Source organism: Protopterus annectens, chromosome 3.part1 (genome assembly GCF_019279795.1).
Source record: "Protopterus annectens isolate FY-2018-M chromosome 3.part1, PAN1.0, whole genome shotgun sequence".
Taxonomy (NCBI): Eukaryota; Metazoa; Chordata; order Ceratodontiformes; family Protopteridae; genus Protopterus; species Protopterus annectens.
Genome location: NC_056732.1, coordinates 1,158,319,910 through 1,158,342,248, shown reverse-complemented (window position 1 = coordinate 1,158,342,248; position 22,339 = coordinate 1,158,319,910).

Genomic DNA, 22,339 nt, shown 5'->3' with positions numbered 1-22,339 from the left:
TTGGCCAAATATATTACCCAGTCAGAGGAACAGTTGGCAAAAAATGTTATATTATAAACCTCGGGGGTGTTTTGACTACTAAAATTTTTTGTTTTAAGTAACTTGCCACAATGTGTGCAGTGTCCACAAGGAAAGCATCCAAGTAAAGGTTCACCTGATAGTGTGGTTTGGATAGTGTTGGTAATTTTGGCTTCAGAATGTTTGAAATGATTGATCTTTACGAAAAGAAAACATGCATCTGTCACCTAGTATTTCATTGAGTTTTGGATCATATGATAATATATTCCAGTTTTGCTGGACAGTATTGATTAATATGTTAGTATTACGTCCATATGTAGTGATGAGTCTGGGTGGTTTGGAATTTGATTGATTCCTATTTTTGTAAAGAAGGAGATCATCCCTATTCATATTGTCCACAGTGTGTTTTGTGTGTAATAATTGACCCATTTTGTAACCCCGGTCATGAAATCTGAGAACTAAATCGTCCCTAAATCGTGTATAGGTGTATCGATCAGAACAAATGTGTTTAATACGCATGAACTGGGATTTGGGAATGTTTTTGCAAATGTTGGGGGGTTGAAAGCTGGAGGCATGGAGGAGTGAATTATTATCAGGGAATTTACGATGAATTTCTGTAGTCAACGTATGATCAGATGCACGGCAAACCAGAACATCCAAAAAAATCATTCTATTTTTATCATAGTTGACAGAGAATTTGATTCCCCATTTATTTTCATTCAAGTATGTGGTGAATTCCTAAAGATATTCAGTATCCGCCCTCCATACCAGCCAGCAGTCATCCAGATATCTATGCCAGATGTCCATTTCTTCTATATAGATATTGTGCGGTGTCATAAATGACCTGTTCTTCTAAATAAGCCATGAACAAATCTGTGTATATAGGAGCAAAAGAAGCCCCCATTGCTGTCCCCTTAGTTTGCAAATAACAGTTTCCCTTGTAAAAGAATACATTCTTCGTCAATACATGTTCTGTCAAACACAACAGAAGGGTATTAAAGCTGGGTCTGTATAATTCAGTCTTGTTGAGACAATATTCTAAGGCCTCCAAATCAGCCCAGTGGGGAATGTTGGTGTATAGTGATGTTACATCCAATCTACAAAGTAACCAGTCTGGTTCCAACTGTGTTTCGGAAATGATTTGAAGAAATTCCGTGGTGTCCCTAATCCTTGATCTGACACATTTTAAAAGCGTCTGTAAGTATTTGGTTAAAAAGAGAGATAAAGGTTCGGTTAATGAATTCCTGCCAGAAACAATAGGTCTACCAGGAGGATTCTGGAGGTTTTTATGTATTTTGGGTAGAAAATATATGTACTGTGGGCAACGGTTGGATATAGACAGTTGGGACCATGTGCTTTTGGTGATGATACCTTCTTCAACAGCTAATGTAAGGAAAGAATCAATCTGTTGTTTGAAGACAGGTGTTGGGTCAATGGTTAACTGGGTATAGTATCGTACATTGGATAATTGTCTGAAAGCTTCATTGTCATATTGAGACAGATCCTGTACTACTATCGAACCCCCTTTGTCAACACCAATGATAACCAGCTCCTGATTGTTGACCTGTTTGGTAATGTTGTCCATGCATGTTCTGGATATATTATAGGGTAATGCTGGTCCTTGTTTTTTGTTTGGATTACTGTTTCTCTTGGGACCTTGCAGCTGCCATACTCGCAGAGGTTGCAACACTTTTTGTGTCCTAGGACTGAGCCCTGGGAGACGCCAGTTGTAACTGGTATATAGTCGGACCTAGGGTATGCAACTCCCACTGTGTGGGTTCTGTCCGTGAGCTACTTTGCAAACCATCACATGACATAGGGGTTAATGTTCAGGTGAATGGGTATGTTGATAATACCAGAAGGAGGAATTGTGTTGAAAGCCTATGAGAGATCTAGGTAGGCTGTGTGGACCTCCTTACCCTCATCTAATGCCTTGGTAACTGTCTCTAAGAAGTCCACCAGGTTTAGGAGGCATGGCCTTGCCTTAACAATGCCAAACAGGGAGGGGTCAAAGGTTGGGAGGTACCCAATGTCTCTGTGACAGTGACCCATGATGTGCATCATAGCCTTGCAGACCAGGCTAGTCAGGCCTATAGGGAAATAGGTCCCGTGGTCCGTTGTGGTGCCACCTTTGTGGGGAGGGATAACTGTTGCTGTGCACCATTCAGGGGGCACTATGCCCAATGTGAGGCTATTATTGAATTTGGTTTGTAGGTGGGGAGACAGTACGATCTGAAGTTCATGTAAAACGCAGCCTGGGATGTTGTCTGGTCCCATGGATGCTGTGATATTGCCTTTAGAGTGTGCAACTTTGATAGGGATCTGCCAGGATGTTGCCAATATCAATTGTTTCTGTAATGTTTGTGCCTTTGTGCTGTAACTCAGAGCAGATCTGGTTGTTGACATCGAGATATGTGACATAGCTATAGAATGCTTTGTGGGTTTGTTGGTATTAGTTGCGTTATAGTTTTCGTAGCTAGCTTTGGAGGATCTTATAAGAGATCTCACCTTCTTACTGAGGCTGGCCAGGGATCTCCTCCACGCATGGTATTGTACTCTTGTTTTCAATAGTGTCTTCCTCTGGTAGTACAATATGTTTATGGCAGGGAACCACAAGATTGGTTTAGTTAATTAGGAGTATAGTGTCCTGGTTCTCTTTGGGATAGCACAAGCCATTCACTCCTGTAAGTGCTTATAGAGTGCATTTGTGTAGGATTCAGCAGTTGTAACAGTACTGTCCATCTGCATGGGTGTCATGACATCCACCATGTCTGTCTTAAGAAGTATGTAGATGGCATTGTACACATATTATACTTTGGTTCCCTTAATGGGGGGTAGGTGCGGGATGTGGATATCAATGGTGTTCAGCACATGGTCTGATCGGACCAGTGAGGAGTTGGCTTCACGTGTGGAGCACTGTTCACTCATGTTGGTGGATATGTTGAGTCAGGGCATTGGTGTTTATGAATTCCAGAAACTGTTGAGCTAATGTGTTGGTACACGAGTAGTTTTCCCAGTTAATGGTGGGGTAGATTCAGTGAGACTTATGTGATGAGTGTGGTGTTGTGCGACTGTGTACCTTCTCCACATGACAGTCAGGGTCAGGCTTGGTTGGAGAGACCTTTACCTCCAGTTTGTCTAGATGAGTTTATCTCTCACAGGTTGTAGTGTTTCTGGTAGGCGGACAGGCTTGGCTGTGTACATGAGGCAATGTGTACATTGCCTCAAGATGCCCAGATTCATCAGATAGACAGGTGAGAACACTGGCAGTTGACTCTTGGACATGCCTGAATATAGAACTACATTCACCTAGATAAGTGAGTACAAGAGCTACATTACTCTATGCAACTGAAAAAAGTATGTACAAAACCTGTTCACCCTTACCTGTCGGTAATGAGGAAGATTGAGTGCTATAGTAATTATTAGCTTACGTAGTGTTTACAAGTCCTGAACAAGTGCTTAGCATGAATAAGCAATCCAGATAGGGTCTTGGATCATATAAACACACGGCCCCCTCCCCCCAACAGGTACACAAGCATATATCCATATACACCACAGGGCCCCTGTACCCACAACTATGGAGGTGCAAGCTGCACTCAGTCTGCATGGGACCTGCCCACATCACAGGTTGTATCATACACATATTGCAAAACAAGATGATCTCCGCGTACACATCATGTAAAACATAGCTCTATGTCAGGTTGTGTACACACTGAATGGTGCACACCAACAGGTATCACAACCCACAAAAGGGGAGACACCACTGATAATGGGAAGTACTTTACTACTACCCTGCTGAGTGGTCTGGAAGGCCATGAACCTTGATCACTTAAGTGATGTCAGCAGTACAGATGTAGATGACAGTATGGTTAATGTCACTCATAACCTTGCCAGGTCATAGGACATCATCACCCATACTGTGTACCACCTACACTCGGTATACTAGATGTACATTCCTATGAGACAGGAGTGTTTTGCAACAGGACTGCTGGCAGAACCAACACTACAGAAGGTGTCTGAATAATATGTGATCATCACACCAGTAGCACCTACAGTATGTCAGGGTTAATGAATTTTATTCCCCCTCATTGCAGTCCATACCTCACAGATAAACAGAAGGGGTCTGCCTTTTGAAGTATGCAAATGACTATGACCTAGGAGCAATAGCTGACTCGCATTGTCATCCCTATGTTAATAAACCTGTACCCATGAACTACCACTTAGGCAGCGGTCAACATAATAGACACTTGTGTGTGAGGGATGCAGCTGGGCAGTTGTCTTTCCTGTGATAGCTAGGTCACTGCACCTGTCAGGTAGTCATATGTGGCAACTCTAATAATGATAGGGTGCCATTCATGAATATAGAGATCATTGTCTATCCATACAGAACACTCAAGTGACCCATATCAGATCACGTATTTCCTTTAAGGGGTATTGGCCATGTGTAGATGGCCTACACCAGCCTTCCCATTCCCCATCTCCGCTATGTAGCATGATGCATAGCCTGAATAAATCCTTGTCCAACCCAGTGATGTTGGACATGCTACATGTACTCTTCCTGATCTCAAACCCATACTTCATGGACATCCACCTACCACATGCTGGACAGATCCTTGTCCCATACACTTGACATAGTCCTGCCATACTCTGCATTCCTGTCCGTCAAAGCTGCACATCTCTCCCCTCTCAGACATGGTGTGATGACCGCATGGTAACGCATGGCATATGTATCATTAACCCTGTGGATCAGTAATGTGGCACTGTTCCACCTGGCCCCACAGACCCACCTTCAGCTACTGCCAGGTAACCTTTCATCCTAGATTCATACATGGCCCATGGCATATAGCCCACTAGTTGACTTTGACTGTACATGCTATAGTTGCTATCCATCCCTGCAAATATGATTTGGCTAGCCAGTGTCCCATATGTATCACATGTGCAACACAGGTGATACATGGCAGGATGTTGAATTGCTGTACAGTGCCGTTTAGATGTATATGGCAGAACACATACATGTAAAACCTTATGTGAGCATGTCTGCAGGGTCACAGGTCATGTCTGTTAAGGCAGTGTAAGTCCTTATATGTGACATATACACTGCATCAAGGTCAACTGCATTAATATGGACATATCCAGCCATGTGCTGATAGGTAGAAACACCAGTACAGGCAAACAGACATGCCCACATCAAGACAGCAACCACATGGAGTTTGATCAATGTAATCAGGTGATACACACACATATATGGTGATAATATCCACTCAACATTGAGTGTCACATGTGTGTGACACAAACACGTCAGTGTCATGTAGGTTTGCAAATACAACTATTTAAACTGAATTAATGCGATACACATGTATGTTCAGCTGTATCTCTGTATGTCACTGTGAGTTACTGTGACCTGTCTCCATCATTATGTCTTCCAGGTATGCCGTGTGTAAGGCTTCCCCCTTTTACACGCTTGGAGGATGAGGGCCTCATCCCATACTTACTCGACAATCACGATATCCTGTTCAGCCATGTGCCACAGGATGCACAGCAGCGGGATGCCCTGTGGATGGAACTTCGCAGGAGGGTTAATGATGTCGATGGCCACAACCGCACACACCAGCAGGTGCACAGACACTGTATAGACCTCATTAGATGGGTGAAACAGTGTGCAAATGCAATCACCAGGGAACAAGGTGCAGCAGGTGGTGGACCACCAACCCAGCCCCCACTCACGTGTACCGAGGAGCTACTGGCCAAACTGGGGACACCTGCAGAACCACATCCATAACATTAGCCGGTATTCTGGAGGTATGTGTCTCTCAACCACTGAGCCTGGAGTTGCCTGGTAAGTCAGTACTGCACCTATAACAACTATATTCCATATAGCTGCATGTGTCACTGTACAATATGTAATGTAACACCATATGCAAAGCATGTATATGCACATGCCGCATACTGTAGTATGCTACTCTGTGTATGCACACATTTGCATACACCATAGTATAGTCTAATGTACTGGTGTATGTGTTATGCACATTGCTCCCTGTAGCCTTTATACAGGGGTGGAGTATGCTCATACTGCTGTGTTACTCCTATTTAGGTACCTCTGGCATTCCACGTTGACAGCAGCCCATTGCAGGTGAGAGTGTTATTATTTATCTGGAACCGTAATGCACAAATCTATCTGCCATGTGGCCATTCACAACATATACACATAATGCTGGAGGTCCTCATCCCACCCCCACCTGAAATAAAAAAGACCACAGTAAAGAACTTCTCAAAAGCCGACTTCACACTTCTAAAGACTAGTGTGGTCTCCTTTAAGGCCCCCGAGCCAGCGGAAAACAGTACTCAAGCCGCTGAATCACTTACAAATGCCTTCTACCAGCACCTGCAGGACTGCATGGATAAGGCAATCCCAAGCAAAACAAAGACTCTTTGTACCAAAGGCAAGCGTCCAGTCTGGTGGACCCCAGCCATAAACAAACTCTACAACAAAAGGAGGAAGCTACTACAAGATAGAGCAAAATCCTTAAAAGGTAAGACACCCTTGATCACTATAAGTAAAAAACTAAGAGCTCTCATAAAATCATCCAAAGCAAATTTCGAGAAAAATAGCTAAAGACTCAAAAGACAATCATAAGGCCTTCTTTAGCTATGTTAGAAACCTGGGAGGAAACTCCCAGATATGCTCAGAGCTAGTTCAAAATGATGTGAAGATTACTGATCCTACAGACATTGCCAACATACTGGCTGACAGGTTCAGTGCAAACTTCTCCCCTCCCCAAAGGAGAGATATCTATACCAAACGATTGCAGCCCCAAACATCTCCAGCGCCCAAGTGAGAACTGCTCTCTCAAAGCAAAAACACAGCATCCATGGGACCTGATGGTGTCCCCGGCTGTGTGCTCCATGAACTCAATGAGGAATTAAACCCACAGCTAGGACAGCTGTTTAATCAAAGTCTTACCTCTGGATACATTGCAGGAGTGGCGCACTGCAACTGTGGTACCACTTCACAAAGGCGGTGCCTCCACCGACCCTGGAAATTACCGCCCATTAGCTTGACAAGCCTTATTTGCAAAGCCATGGAGAGGATCATAATGGACCTCATAAATAAAGACATAGGAATTTGCAGACTTTGGATCCAACCCAGTTTGGCTTTGTCAAAGGCAGATCATGCCTTTTAAACTTGGTTGACTTTTTGAAACAGTCACCAAAGCCATTGATGAGGAAAGGCAGTCCATACAGCCTACCTCGATCTGGCTAAGGCCTTCGATACAATACCCCACTGGTATCATTGAAAAACTCATCAGCTTAAATGTCAACCCATACATCACAAGATGGGTTGCAAACTGGCTGAGTGACAGAACCCACAGGGTCAGAGTTGCTGGCGCCATGTCAGACTCAAAGCCTGTCACAAGTGGTGTCCCACAGGCTCAGTCCTGGGCCCACTCTTGTTTGGCATCTACTTTCCAGTACAAGCAAACACAGGAGGGTTATGGCTGACAAAGTTTGCAGATGACTGCAAACTGGGCCATAGTAGAAAACACATCTGACACAGATATCCTTCAGAAGGGTCTCACAGAAATGGATAACTGGTGCCAGAGCCACGGCCTAAAGTTAAATGCCAAAAATGCATAGTCATACCCTTCGGGAAAAACAAGGTTACCCTAGCTACCAAATAGGTGGCAATCCACTGAGCACAGAAGAAGTTATCAGGGACCTGGGGACCCAGGTTGATAGTAGTCTGTCATTCGACACCCATGTAGCTAAAGTAGTTAGGAAGACCTTCTACATTGCCCACCTTATCATGAAGGGATTCTCATCTAGATCAAGGAGGTCATAGTCTCCCTTTACTCATCACTCATCAGACCAAAGATTGAGTACAATGCCCCATTCGGAATGTATCTGACCCGACACTTGCAGCAGCTGGAGAGGCCACAAAAGTTCCTCACCAAAAGGATAAAGGGTCTCAAAAATCTGTCCTATGCTGCCCGACTGAAAGAACTCCAGCTCTATTCAGTCGCCAGCTTGCTCAGAGGTGACCTTTGCCTAACATACAAGGCCATGTCAAACCCAGATTTGATGAATATGCTTCACCTCAAAAAATCTAGATCCATCAGATCCACAAGGGCGGGAGACTTAAACCTTGACACGGCTATTAATAGGACGTGCTGGAGGGATAGATTCATCACCCAAAGACTCCCTATGCTGTGGAACAAAATCCCGGTACATGTGAGGCAGAGCACCTCGCTGGCCTTGTTCAAGAGAAATCTTGACCAATGGATGGGAGATCGCAGATATACCCCAGGGATTACCTCAGTGTCACTGCTCGACAGAGGCACAGCAAAATAATGGGTATAGTTCCCCATACTAAAGGGGTGGCGTAAGCCACAAAACGATGGGCTAGGCTTGTACATGCCCTCGGGCAGATAGCCTAGTATGAACCTATGAACCTATGTATGGTCCTGTCACAATATACAGGTCGGACTTGCAATGCATCACAATGACTATCCATGTGCCACACTTGCAAACTATGTGAATCATCTCACTGACATGAATCCTCACAAACTTTATTGCCGGATGTGTTGACAGTTGTGCATACAATGGTGGAGGTGCTGTTCACTTTAGGAACATACAACAGATCTGATCTACACATTTGGTGAATACAAACAGTACTACACAGTGGGCTGGAGTATGAGCAGCACACAGGTTTCATCAGTGTGGATCATAACCCTGCTATGAATGTCACACAATGTGATGTGCTATCTTGACATGTCCATGACATCTACTGGCCTGGCCGCTACACTGCCTACTTAACCTGAAAACATATCCCACATACCACCCTTTATCTGCATAACCCTATTGTCAGTGGAGCATATATGTCATATGGGACAACACAGACATGTGAAATAGATGCCCATCACTATAATTTGGGCAACACATGTACACACATTGCCATGGAGGATGGCCAGAGACATGGAGCAACACACACAGTAGAAGTGTTGTGCTTGTATGTACACCCTGTCGTACAATGGCTACACATGGTTCGGCTATGGCCTTTGTATAATGGTCATAATGCAGATGTGGAATGCTAGACATCCTACAGGCCTGTGCACATCATAAGCGTAACATCAATCCACCATGTAGGATGTGTTGAACGTCTTGAGGGTGTTGCAACATGACATCAGTTACCTGTACAGCATCCACATCAGGCCACAGATACAGTACATTCCCATTGCTGGTGATGGATATACATGCCATACTGGCTCCTCGTGTGTGTGTGTGGTACACAGATGTCATGTGGGGCATGGTGTACCAACGTGCTTGCCATGTCTGCCCATAGTTGCCAGGCTGCAGCAATATGGTTGCAGATGTGCAGGGGTGTCATTTGTATACACATCAGTGACCTGTGTCACAACTTCCACATCATGGTTTAGTGTGTATACACCTCAGTGACTTGGGTCACATTCCACAGATAATATGTATTGTATCTGAACACAGTCATGGCTATGAACGCTGTCTGTAACTCACATTGTATAGCACTAGAGACTCCTCATGATTCCCTGCAATGACCATGCACATCAGCTAAATTTGCAGTATATCTGTAAGGTAGACAGACACCACTGAATTGGCACACAATTGTCCCACTGTATATTCGACAGGACACCATTGTGTTAAACATGTATGCATGTCATTGCACATGTCAGCAGATCACATGTCATACTACATGTGATTATCAAGGTCATATGCCACACATCAGGCAGGTGTACTGTTAACCTGTGCTGGTACACATGGTGTAAAACAGAGATGTATGCTAACCACTACTATGATTGTGTAATTTGCATGCTGTCTGCTATCACACATGCATGCTCTGTGCAACCTAGGGATGTATGATAACTACCACTGTTATTGTCTGCGCTGCATGCCATCTGCCATATCACATGCATGTTGCATGCCTTCTGTCATATCACATGCGTGTGCGTGTGTGTGTGTGTGTGTGTGTGTGTGTGTGTGTGTGTGTGTGTGTGTGTGTGTCTATTGTATAGATTGTAATGTACAGTTTTTGTTTGCCCTCACAGGTGATGTAGGTGCATTGCCCTCCTGCGGTACATCAGATGTTAGTGTCCCCACAGACTCTAGCAGTAAGGAAGAACATATGATTGGGACACAGGCAGAGTTGTCAGGGGCTGAAACTGTGCCATTGGTTGCCATTCCATCTATATCCACCTCATCCCAACACACATATTCCATACCTGCACATACCCCATCACCAGTGGCCATAGAGGAAGGACAGTTGGCACGTGGTAGCTTGGAACAGGAAAGTGTGGGGGCTATGAAAGGTGTGCCTGCACCCCATGGTGTCAGACAAACTACTGTTGGTGCCCCACACAGGCATGTGACCAGTGCTGCTTGTAGGAGGACCTCTGGCCAACATGCTCCTGCACGACAGAGAGCAGAAGCTGGTGTCACCAGATGCATGTTTCTGGCTGTAATGGAGGCACAGGCACGTGCTGAATGGTGCAACAGAGAAGATCATAGGCTACAGAGGGCTGCTGTCCATTTTTTAAACAACAGCATCCAGGCAATGGTAAATGCTCAACAGCAGATTGCTGATGCTTTGGATAGATGGTTGGGTGACATGGTTGGAGTCCTTGACCATGGCATGACAATCCGCGAGCATGAGGTGTCTGTGTTGGAACATCTGGTAGGAGTGAGGTGTCGGGCACATGGACATAGCCCTGCTACATCACCTGTGTCAGGTTTATGTGTACAAGCTACCTCACATGCCCGCTCCCATAGTGGCGGTAGCAGCAGCAGTGCATCTGGTGCTGTGATGTCCACACCATGACACAGCAGGCCACGTGCACATGGCCCCGGACAGTCCCAATAGGGACACGGTTTCAGTGGACAAGTGACATCAGACAGTACCCAATGTGCACCTCTGTCTGGTAGTGCCCGTGCAACCCCTGGCAGGCACAGGTCACATGTGCATGGCCGGACACCATGAACTGTAAAACCTTTCCTGTACAGTCTGCAGCTGTCAATAATACCCCTGTGTAGGCCAGACACATGGGAGAAATGTGTGCAGACATACATGCACACACTGGACACATATGTTGGGCACCGCAACACACACATGCATAACATCCACACACACCCAGTTAGATCAAAGGCCCAAACCCACACACATGATGTTATCCAATGTTGCAGCCTAGGCCACTGGCAATCATTAACACCCTGTGCATGTGATGATGCCTATGCCACATCCCTGACATCTACACCATCGGTGCAGGGACATGCTCATATGGTCTGATGCACAGGGTGAACAGACTAGGATGATATGTGTAGTCTACAAATGTTGAGGACTGTTGACAGGCAGCAGATATACCATGTAGTACAGGTTTACAATACTGTTAACAGTATGTGTCTTGTGTAACAACAATGCAACCTAGGCCTCCAGGAAACATTAACACCCTGTGCATATGATGATGCCAGTGCCACATCCCCGACATCCACACCTTCTGTGCAGGGACATGCTCATAAGGTCTGATGCACAGGGTGAACAGACTAGGATATGTGTAGTTTACAAATGTTGAAGACTGTTGACAGGCAGCAGATATACCATGTAGTACAGGTGTACAATACTGTTAACAGTATGTGTCTTGTGTAACAACAGTAAATGCATGTTAGTCATGATGTTCTGCTGTCCTTCTTCAGGTCTACTTGCACATGCCGGTGGATGTCAGTGTTTGCAGTTAAGTGTCCCATATGTCAATGTGGACTACTCACAGGTATGTATGAATATACCAGCATGCACCATGTAGCTGCCACATACCAGTGAGAATGTCCCACATTACAAACACGTCTACCATTCCAAAAGCATGATAGCTGTGCATTAAGCTACTGTGGCCATAGACGTGACATGCATAAAGGGTGACATCACAGGTACAGTTACATGGAGTGGTGAGGTAAGAGAGTGGTCTGGCTGATTACAAAGGTAGAGGCCATTGGGAAGTGTGATGCCTCAATGGGAATCAGTAAAACACATTCCCATGACAGGATGCCAACACACAACTGCACCCACACACTCAGGTATTGACACACATGTATTCAGTGACACTGTAACACACACACACACTCACAGCTTCACCGACACAGTAACACACACTCGCACACAGTTGCTACTGGTAGGATGAGGACCCCTGCCTATGTGCAAATCATCGTTACAGTACTGTCCACCTACATGACGCACCACAGAGAATGCACATGTACAGGTAGTCAGTACGGCCTAAGATCGGGGACATCAACACGGATAGTAGAATGCATCGCCTGGATGGTAGGAGGGGTCTTATCAGTTCAGTATGGTAACATACATCCTCACCCTAGGGACCAGTCAGCCCTACATACATACACTGTGGCATTCAGTAATTAATACACCTATGTCATGCACATACAGATACCTCACATGTGTAAGATACACGCCCCTGCCTATGTCCTGCTTTCTACATTACAGTCTGTACAGATGTGTACACTAGTGTACAGGAGAGTGAGTAGCAACTGAGATGTATTCCCACAATACGTAACATATTTGGACACACACGCAACCACACATGCCAGTACTGTGAATCTCAGACCTGCATAGCGCATGTTATGTATGTTAGATGTACAGCTGTATTGCACGCGTTACAAACTGTACTGACACTTCCTGTGCCAACAGTGCTGATATATGCACTTGAGACATCATATCTATTAACAGGTGTCAAGTGATTTACCTTCGTTGTCACCCTGACCACTGTCTAAGTTGGGTGTTATGTCCTTCAATTAACTAAACCATTGCTTACTGGTTACACAGGGTATTGTAGGACCACTTGTGACACACCTGTGAGGTGTCCACAGCAAACATCCATCTGCAAAGATGCCCCACCACTTAGTTATTTCAACACAGCTGTCCATACCTGTGGTACATTTTTCTGTACATTCAGCATATCAACATATACAGTTGGCAATGTTGAGGCTGTATTGCAGCTGCATGATGTACTAGGATACATGCCACCTGCATACATCAGCAACTGCACACACCTGTTATCTGAATGCACAACACTACGTGTACAGGTGTGTAGGTCCTACAATCCTGACATTTGGTCACGTTTGTAGGAATTGCAATTGGTGGATATGTGTAATGACATACATGACACATGGACTGTTGTATGATATGATGGGTGACCAGTACAGAGGGGATGTTACATCTGTCAACATTGATATCACACCTTATGTACTGTTAGCATTCAGCAGCCATGGGCCTACATTCCATGTGCATGTGTGTAATGGCTGTAGCCACCTGTTTGCACAAAGGACTACAACAGCTATGCTCTTTACAAGTATATTGTGTGTGTGGCATGTACATACCCAGGGCAGGTACATGTATGTCATATCCATACATGAGGGTGTGTACTGGTGTACAGCAACAGACATCTGCTAATGGTGGAAAGTACCGAGGACCCCTGGTATGTGTACAGCTGACCTGGTCACAGACAGTGGTATCATTGCATTGCATAACACATGATGCAACTGTGTCAGTACATGTGTACTCTCTACACTTGGTGTAGAGCTTAGTACAGTACACAGGTCAAGGAACACATGGTGGTGTACTCATCTATGTCATACAACATGTATGGTTGCATGTTGGTGGTCCGAGGGCATGGTGGTGTCTGCACTTTACGTCCTAGAATGCAGCATGTGACACTGTGTCCTGCACATGGCTCATCTGTGATGCCTTTCATGGGGGGACTGGTCAGTACATGTGAGTGGCCTTTATTTATATGGGTACACCACCTGGAGCAGTCCGTACCTGTGTTATGGCCCACAGGTCTGGTTGTGAGGTATATGGTGGTAGTGCTAGGTTCTGAGGTATATGGTGGTAGTGCTATTGTGCACTGCAGAGACATCAGCCAGGTGTTTCTCACTGCACAGACATCAGTACTCCCATTGTTGGATCTACAGTGACCAGCTGTGAATATGGATGCTACACATCTAGCACTGGTTAGCATAAGAAAACAATGCAGTTGTCCTGTAGGTGTATGAGAGTTAACCTGTGTTTAAGACTTTTTCCTTGGAATGGCACTGTGTGGGCGGATGCGACTTGGGTAATATCCGCACTCCCTTGTATCATGGATGCATGTGATTTGTGACAAAGGCCTGCCTACTGTCAGCCATGTCATCCCAGAATGACAGCTGATGTTGTGTAAAAGACCAGTGTCAAATATATGTAGAGCAACATTCCCACTAACAATGACAACTACTAACACCAGAGCCCATACAATGTGTTCTTTACATCTACATGTAATAGCATGACCACTGTGGCCCTCCGTGTTTAGCACCAGTGTGCATCGCAGTCAGCCCTGTGCAACTAGGAGTATGAGCATGCCCAGTATATCCTTGTGTAGATGGACACATAGTAGTGCATTCTGACCAGCTCTGTGCTAGTAAGTGTGTGAGCATGCCCCATGTGCTACTAAGTGTATGAGCATGCCCAGTATATCCTTGTGTAGATGGACACATAGTGCATTCCAAACAGCCCTGTGCTACTAACTGTGCGAGCATGCCCAGTGACACCTTGTGCCGGTTATGTGCTTCTGTGCATGGGCATGGCCATTGTAACCCTGTATAGTGGTAGTAGTTGTCCATTCCACAGATGGGCATACTCCAGGTCAGGATGGATTCCTACTTTAAACACACAGGTTCACAGGTATGTACATCTTAACTGCCAGCATCCCTGTTGATGTCTGCATTCCCAGACGGTCATAATGACAGCCTTGACATGTGTAATCTGTGTTGCGTGATTCGTAAGTGTGTAGTATTGTAATAGTAATCTGTAAATAGGCAGGTGTTCCGTACCCGCCACTGGCGTGTGTGTGTTTGTGTGTGTATGTCTGTCCCCATTTGCCAGTGGACTCTAAATTGCTTTTAGACTGCCCACACTCCATACATTTCTTATACCCACTGTTAGCAAGGCCGATGATGTCACCCATCTACAAATACACCTCTGGGAGTGCTGTGTCCCAGTAATCTCGGTAGCGCATTCTGTAACTGCATAATGCTGTAGTGTGATAAATTAGTTAGGTCAGTGTTCTAGTCTCACACTTGCCGTGTGTGTGTGTGTGTGTGTGTGTGTGTGTGTGTGTGTGTGTGTGTGTGTGTGTGTGTGTGTCCCCATTTGCCTGAGGACTGAGTAATGCTTTTATACTGCTCACGCTCCATACATTTCTTATACCCACCGTTATCAAGACCGATGATGTCACCCATCTATGTCACCCATCTACAAATACACCTCTGGGAGTGCTGTGTTCCTGTAATTTTGGTAGCACATTCTGTAACTGCGTAATGCTGTAGTGTGGTAAAGTAGTTAGGTCGGTGTTCTAATCCCAGACATGCCATGTGTGTGTGTGTGTGTGTGTGTGTGTGTGTGTGTGTGTGTGTGTGTGTGTGTGTCTGCGTGAGACAAGTACAGTGCTTTGTAGTATTCACTGTAGCATGTGCCCTAAACACGTGTTGCTGCAGTGTGATATGGTAAGGGTTTGTATACAGGACATGGCAAGTGTGTGTCTGTCTGTCAGAGCCTTTGTAGAGGTGGCCCTGATTGTTTTACCATTAGACATGTTTGGGAGCAGGTTTTGTAGTTTTCCTATACAGCATCTGTATTATGACACATTGGCCACCTCACGAGGAGTACAGCTGTCAGTCAGCCATGGCACTGTGGTGGCAAGCCATACCCGTACATCTGGCAAAAGGGCTGGTGAACTAAGTATGCAGCCCTACTAGTACCAGGTATATGTCCCGCACCCATGTGCCATGCACATACAACCTTGCCTAGGATATCCCACTATGTTGCTAGTAACATGCACATTGAGGACAGATAGTAGGCATGGTGTGACCACAGTGGCCTGCAGAGGACATGGCACCCTGTACAGTGGTACAATTGGAAAATATATGTGGACATTGTGCCTTCACTATGTTCCACACTGAATGGCCGCAACATATATGGTGCCATCATATGTGATCCACTAAGGCCAGACAATGCTGTACACATGTGCCCTGTATGGACCCATGCCACTGACACCAATGAATACTTGTCCATTAAATCCATGCAAGTGCAGGGCCAACCTGCTCACTATAAGCAGGTTTCAACACACCAGGCCAGTATTGGCATATCGGGGTATAACAGGCTGTGTACACTACATGTGTCTGCCGAACTAGGTACACCTGTACATGTCACTGTACAATATTGTGGGGCATGCACATCCCAGGCAATGTCCATGTGAAGGACTATCAATCACAGACATGGCATGCATTGCAAAGCTATGGCCCTACACATTGGTAACCAGGATGTCAAGCCAGATAGTGCAGTACCCATCTGCGTGGGGCACTGCACACTATTGTCAGGTGACACGATGGCAGGGATTACCCCTCACCCAGCCTTGTACAGCCATCTTGCACAGCCAAACACTACACACCCATGGAGCAATGCATACCTGCATGACAGTACTGGCACCCTGTGTCTGCGTGTGGGTTGTGATGCTCCCAACCACAGTCACACCCAGAATAAACCTCGTTGGCATACCAACAGTTGTCAAGCACTTTCACATGCCCTAGCCCATAGAACCTCCAGATATCCCCTGTGGTGCATGTGGTCCTGTGCATTACTGCTGTGTGGCACACTAAGTAGTTACATTGTGTATTTGCCACCCTGGCAAAGGTGTCAATGCATGTCCATTAGAGTGTGGTTGTGGTGACAATGGCATCCGTTCATGTGGACTGACATGTGTGCCACACCTAATGTATGTCTACTATATCTGTTGCAGATGGCACTCACTCACCTACACACATGTTCTTACAGCACTGCAACATGCCGCCTCTGTGGCACATGTAGTAACGTCATGCACATGTAATAGTAATGAGTTGTCAGGGGTTTGCCCCTGTACTTTTCAGGGTGTGGCAGATGATGATTATGGTTAAGTCTACAAGCCCTTCCCTGGTGTATATTGCCTGTCCCGCACACCACTCTCTGGTGGATGTGAACGTGTACACCTGCACAGCAGCAGCATGTGTATTTTAACAGATGGAAATGGTCAGGTGATGGCCTCTGCACATATTGCAGTCCTCCTCTAGCTGATTGTGTGTGGTAGAGCTGTGACGGTGTTCCCATAGCCATCTGCATGATAAACACAGTACACTATCTAGGGAAACATGTTATTATCTGGCCATGACAGTCACTGTGAGTGGTACCTGGATGTGGTGTTCTGACACGGCATTGCAGATGATATCTGGATGTACCTCAATCATTTTCCTCAGTGGGAAATAGCCTAATGACAGGAGGGTGATATGCCACACAACTACAGCACGTAAGTGTAGCTATGCTGCATTGAGACTACTGCCTGCTTAACATGTGTGTGGTAATGGCTATTCTGCATGTTAAAATACAGACATGACAGTACTCTGTTCATGAGGGAACCCCATCTGTAGGGCCATCTGTGAACAGGTCAGTGTGTGCAACCATTTGTTTCCTGTGTTACACACTGAACACACTTCTGTGCACAGCAGAAGCATGGTCTGGGGATTGCAGACAGTACATGATGATAGGGATGTGTTACTGCCATTGCATCCCTGACTGGACATGTGTCACATGAGACAGCGATATGACTGACACTGTGTGGGATTCCCAGTGATAAGCCAATGATGGGCAACTGTTCATAGCTGTGGTCACATGTCTACTACACATTGTACAGTTGCCATGCTGTATATATGCATGTGTTGTGCTCCCTCTGCAAATGTATACCATCTGTTGTGTTGGGTTGCTGGTGATATCTATGCATACTGTCATAGGTAATCCTGTATGCTGTTGTCTATCACTAAGCCATATGTGGATTTAAAACACAACACCATAGGCTGAATGGGTTGGTAGGTCCCGGCAGATCCTCCTGTCCCACTTCAGCTGACCATGGCATTGGGCACTAGCACATCTGTGGCAATTTTGTGTTCAATCATTCATTTATTTTAGGGAAGGTGCATCTGTACACAAGGTTTTTGGATGATATTCTCATTATTATGGAAGGAAACAGAGAGGCAGCTGAGGCTTTGGTCAATGATTTTAGTATTTCAACTGAATTTTTGAGGTTTACTTGGGATTATCAGAAAGAGAGGGTCACTTATTTGGATGTTGACTTAAATAAATTGTCCGAAAATTGACACTTAGTGGCCAAGATATACCGCAAACCTACGTGGTCCAACAGTTACCTACATTTTGAGAGTAATCACCCTTACCATCAAAAACGTGCCATTGTGAAAGGTCAATTGGTCCGGGCAGCCAGGATGGTTACTAGGTTTGCAGATTTTTTATTGGAAATGGATAAAATCTATGAATTATTTTCCAATAGAGGCTACCCGACCCATATGTTGGTAGAATTAATGAGTGACACATCTGTGGCCCAGCCATTAACATCAACCTCTGTTGGCTCTGCATCACCTTCTAGTGGTACCACCACTGAGGATGGAGCATGTCCCCCTTGGGAGCGGGACCAGACAGGTACATATCTGCTGTAGTGCGGTCCCGGACATGTTGCGTAGGTGGCTCCCTAAAGGTTTACAAAGCCAGATACACCAGTTCAATAGCGGAGTGCTACATTTACAGGGTGATACTGCCCCCAGCACTGCCTCCTTTGCAGCTGTGTAGGTGCAGTGGCAGTTGCCCATGGCTGGTGACCTCCATCCTACTGTTCCCATGGGCTTTTGAATGCCGAAGACCCATCCGCATCCAGGGTGTACCCCCCCACATGTGTCATATACCAACCCTATATGCTGTCATTTCTGTGCTTTTACCTATCCTCCACGGCCATACCTACACTCCTTCCCCAACATCTGACCCTCACCTACGGACACATAAGGCCATTCAGCTCCTAGGACACCATCTGCCCTATACGTAGCTGTCCATTACACACACATGCCCACTGGACACATGAAACCCTTGTAATATGCATCATAACATACCACTGTTATCCTCACCACTGTCCCTCAGGTGCATAGTCTGCTATGCACATCACTCCTACATGGTCCAGGTACACGTGAGGAGGATGACCCCATTGTGCATAAAACACTACCAGTCCCTCTATGGTTACCCCATTTAGCTTTATCATGATGATGATGTTGCACACAGCACATTGCAGGAGTATTGTTCACACATAATGATTGGACAGGTACTGTTGTGTTAATGTACATTACATGCACAGAGTGATGTATATGGCCAATGTACAACTATTTGCGTGTATGACTGACACATGTCTGAGGGAGTCTTGTGATCACATAGAGCAACACCACTACATAATACAGGCGTCACTGGTGTTTCCCGTTTCATTTGTTTGTAATGCTTTGTTGCCATATGGTATGTCCCTGATACATCTCTATATATGTATGTACCTATATGCTGGACATAAACACTCACATGTACATCTACATGATGGGATACATTCCTATACTGTTGAATGACTGTGCTGTATGATATCCTCTGGTTGCAGCCTCTTATGCTCGATTAGCCTTTACATTGCTTAACCAATGCAATACTCGCATACTGGTAGCCAAACATGCTTGCACCCGTTCAATCCCGCACTTGCTAATGCACCAGCATTGGTGCATGCATCTGTCACTCACACCCCTGGGTGTGAGCGAGGACCACAATATTACCTTGGATGCCTACTACATTGTACTACATGACTCCAGCATCAGGATTGGCCACCCATTACACTTCTATATGTTATGTGAAGTAGCATAAACAATTCAAATGCAACTAGATTAAGCTTTTATTTGTGCAAATAAATGTAATCCTGTACTATGCACGGCTGTAGGTATGTTTAGTTCTGGAATGTCTGACATTTCTACAGAACATTTCCCACTCTGGCCATTTGGAAAGGTGGCAACCCTATAGCACCTGTATGTAGAGACGTCAGACTATGCAAGGCAACACACCCACAGCCAGTAGAAAGGGGTGTACTTCACTGTTTTGCCTAAATAAAAGGTTACTCTTGTAGCATTATAGTTGCTTATACTGTTACCTATAACATTTAGGTGTTTCAGAGGAACATAATTGTTTTATGCTACTACTACAGACAATATAGGTAGTCTTTGCCCTAAATCACAGGACTTTTGCCTTAATTAGAGTTATTATGCAGGACACAACTGCCCACAGGGGAGTGTCCCTCGCAAAGCTGGACAGGTGGTAACCCCAAACCTATTATTATATCAACTTTCTAAGGTAGTCAGTGGAACATGCACTTTCCCTCACTATCAGACCTCTCATACGAATGGGGACGAATAAACACTGAATCAGGTACACTGCATAATGACCTCAGGGACACATTTAGAAGGTTGGTGCTATTAACCTGACACATTGACAGACACAGAGCACATATGTATTCATACACATATTCTGAGGTGCATGCAGTTTATGACTCTTACATGTTGTCATTATTCATTATGTGTATTCCACACCTTTCCTCCTAATATCACTAGTTCTAGGATGGTTTAGTTGGGACTGTGTTAAGATTCTGATTCGTAGTCATGGACGTCCCTGGTAGTTAGGGACAGTTCAGTGATATGGTCCCTATGTATTCCCCCAATGGTTTATGAACTGTCCAGTAAATGTGCTCTTACAGTTTGGGAGGTATGGGCATCTGTTATATCCACATCGGAATATTACTTACACGCACAGGGTGGTCCTAATACATGTCTGCCAGCCAACACCTGCACACCTAGCCCCATAATCGCATACCCATAGTTCCCCCACCTGCCACTACTCCACAGCACTAATCCTTACTGTGGGCACAGGTGGACGCAGGTGGGATATGAACACACCCCTACACACTGCCCACTCTCCCCATGTCAGGACACATGTCGTACATTGTGTCAACCCATGTGTTATCAGGCTTGCACAACCTACTGTTCCATGTACAGCTACATCCTGGTTGTAATTGTGTTCCCCCATTGGCTGAATGTACTAAATGTTTGGTGTCCCACAAGGGACGTCGCTGTCCATGTTTAAAGTGTAGACCTTGTAGATCTCTCCCACTGGTAGTTTCCTGCCAGTGGGCTGGGAAGCAGTGTTGTATTTACCTTTATTGCATGTCTGTATGTCTCAATGGCCTAGCTGGGGGGGGGGGGGTGGTAAGTAGACATTTGTTGAGTGGATCTCCCACCAACATATGCCCAGTCTAAACATGTTACCCATAACTGCTGCAACATAACCTAGGTATATACATGTGTATATTTACTGTAACATATATATATTTATTTACATTAATATATACAGACATATCTGCATATGTATTCATACATGTATATTCATATTTTGCTGTTATATATATATATATATATATATATATATATATATATATATATGATTATATATATGTACATCAGTGTGTCAATACATTACCCGCTCATACGCACTTACACATGTGTAATGGTGTTTATAAGCTTCACCAGCATACTAGTGCCTTATTCATTATAACACCGACACACTCCAGTTATCTTGTAATTGTTATGTAGCACGTTATACAGCGGACAGATGTCACTATATGTTCATGTACAGATTACCGATGGTAATTGGAATGTGATAGTGTGATTTGACGCGTCCCTCTTCTGCACAGCCTATTATTCCATGTACTGTTGATGTTTGTATGGGCACATTCATATTATTTATGTCAACAAATGGAATGCATGTGTTACAGAATTTGTACTTCAACATATATTGTTGTCTGCATGTGAGTATGCATATATACCAAATATCCCAATAATGTTGTGGAAGGCAGTGAATTCCACAAAGAGTTGCTGAATATTTTCAATGTTTGTGGCTTAGAAATTGTTCAAGCTATAATTAGAAACAATGAAAGGGAAATAAGCAAACTTAAAGAATTCATTGATTTGTACAACGAGCGTGTCACATCGGACTTAATGTTTAGTATTGAAATTGAAAAGAATAGATACTATGACATTAGGGTTCAAATTGATAAGAAATGTGACGATATAATCAAAAGAAAATATAAAAAGCTTGAACGTGATATTAGAGATTATAATGATGGGATACAATACCCAGCACCCCCACGTACCCATTATAGTAAATTTAATCAAGGAAGAGATACACATCTGAATGCCCCATCCTCCAATAGGGGAGTTTATGAGGATACAAGGGAACAAGCAGGTGGTCCAGATTTTAATGACAACAACCCTTCCACGTAGGTCTGAAAGAATTCGTAACACAAATTTAAATGGGAACGACAAC